Below are 2167 nucleotides of genomic sequence, written 5' to 3' on the forward strand. Positions count from 1 at the left end.
GGGTAACAGTAATGAATATTAAGAATGTGTGTATAGAAGGATGATAAATCACTTTTAGTTCAGATTTCAAGTAGATTTATTGATATGATTTTTCTGTGTAAAAATTCTTTAGGAATGAGGTTTTGCAGCCTTCATGGCTTTGGTTAGTATTTCTGTAAGCAGTGTGTATTTTAAGTTGATGCTGAAGTAAGCAATGGTTGAACATTACCCTTCAATTGCTCGGAGACCAGTGACTTTGTGATGTCACAGTTACCCTTCAATTGCTAGGTGACTTTGGGGACCTCTGTGATGGTCTAGAGAGGTCTATAGGCCAGGCAAACAGCATTTGAAGTTGCAGTGTGTAAAATCAGACAAATGAGAAAAATATCTGAAGAAAGACTTTCTCTGAGATGGCACATATTTCTTCAGAAATTCAAGATGGGACTCCTAAGGATGAATCAACTGGTTCAGAAACCTCCATTAGATCTTCTTTGTATGATTATACACTTACTAGGGACACAGTTTTGAGATCTATGATTGAAGAATATGCTTTTCAGGCTTTGTCTGAGGATCTTGTGATACAAAGGCTATGCTACACAGATTCTGTCTCTGAAACAGATGAGCTGAATGATTTTCTTTCACATTTCCACAAAACTTTGGAGTATAGTTGCAAATTATCAGCTTGAATCTATTAGGTGGGATGAGAGTGGCGTATGTATAGTGATCAGTGAAGAACTTTTTAAAAAGGTTTTGAAAAGAAAGGAGCCTTTCAGAATATTTGAAACCAACAGTATGAAAAGTTTAGTTTGACAGCTTAACTTTTATGGGTTTAGTAAAAAGCAACAAACTTTTCAAAGATCTGCTTCACTAGCTGACTTTCTCGAGGAAGAAAACATCTCTCTTTTGAGCAAGGTATTCCAAAAATTTCACTTATTAGCAATATGTAAGATTAAATCATGTGACCTAGAAAGCATGTTCACATATGTAGCTAAAACGGAATTTGAAATTGAGATAGTAAATTTTTTAAAAAGTTTTATTTTTTGAAGTTGAGAACAGCTGGAGGTTAAAATATTGGATGTTTAAAAAACTTTCCTAGCAATGTGAAACCAGATACAAGTCCTGAAGCTACTTAAAGTGGTATTTACTGTATATATACAACATATTTTTAGTTGAGTGTAATTGTTTTTAACATGTTACTTGTTAAAACTACTAATGGAGGTGTTTTATTTGATGCTCTTTAATTGGTGTCATTAAAAGAATAAATTTTTATACCTTAGCTTTGATTGTCAGTTTTACCTTGGTTTATAAAGAAACTAAATAAGTTTTTCTTTGATTTTAGTTACAGACCTACTATAAATCAAATTCCAAACAGGCCATCCCCAACTTTTAGTAAGAATGCAAAGAAGACATGGGATTAACAATGTGTCTCTAATATCTTCATTAGTTTGAGATAACAAGACGTATGTTAAAGCAAGAGTCAACAAAGATAATCATAACTCTGATTTTCTTCGAGAAACGAGCGGAGAGAGTGCATTTTCAGCCTCCACAACTTTAAGTGTGCCATTCATACCAAATCCTCATAGCAGCCAGATATTTGCTAATACAAGCGCTGTAAGTCCATGTGACTTACCTTACCCATCACCAATATCACTTAGACAAACAGACCAGATTGTTGTAGATCAACCTGCTGTTTTTAAAACGCTGAGCATTTTTAATTGGCACTCACATAGCAGCTACACTCAGGTAAATGGCCACGTTGAGGACTTTGCTACTACAACTACATCTACTTCTCAGAACCACATTGTATGTCCATTACAGAGCAGTTATTCCGGACTGATGGTGGAACCTTGTAAATTTCCAGTCACGTATAGCAATATGTCAGCCCATGACAGCCCTTTTCCTGTCCTGCAAGAGACAGGCAACTCATGGTCCTCAATGCCAATGATCACTTATACATCTGCCTCCTCTCTTTCAAGTCAACTGATCAACAATCATCATCATATGAAAACTATGCTAATTAAAACTGACCTATCAAATAATTGTCAGATTATGGAGCCTAAAGAAGATTTAACTTTATGTTGGGAGATGTCAACAAATACCTAAAATTCTTGCATTTCAACAATAAATTTACATATTCATCTTCATAGTTTCATTTTCTATTTTCAAACAATGAAGAGTAAAATTATGC

General features: G+C 34.6%; 1 pseudogene; it reads left to right on the plus strand.

Moving 5' to 3' along the window:
• The first annotated feature begins 389 nt into the window (after positions 1–389).
• LOC105000129 lies at positions 390–2040 on the plus strand (annotated as a pseudogene).
• Positions 2041–2167: the final 127 nt, after the last annotated feature.

This window comes from Bison bison, unplaced genomic scaffold (genome assembly GCF_000754665.1).
Source record: "Bison bison bison isolate TAMUID 2011002044 unplaced genomic scaffold, Bison_UMD1.0 scf7180017864368, whole genome shotgun sequence".
NCBI lineage: Eukaryota > Metazoa > Chordata > Mammalia > Artiodactyla > Bovidae > Bison > Bison bison.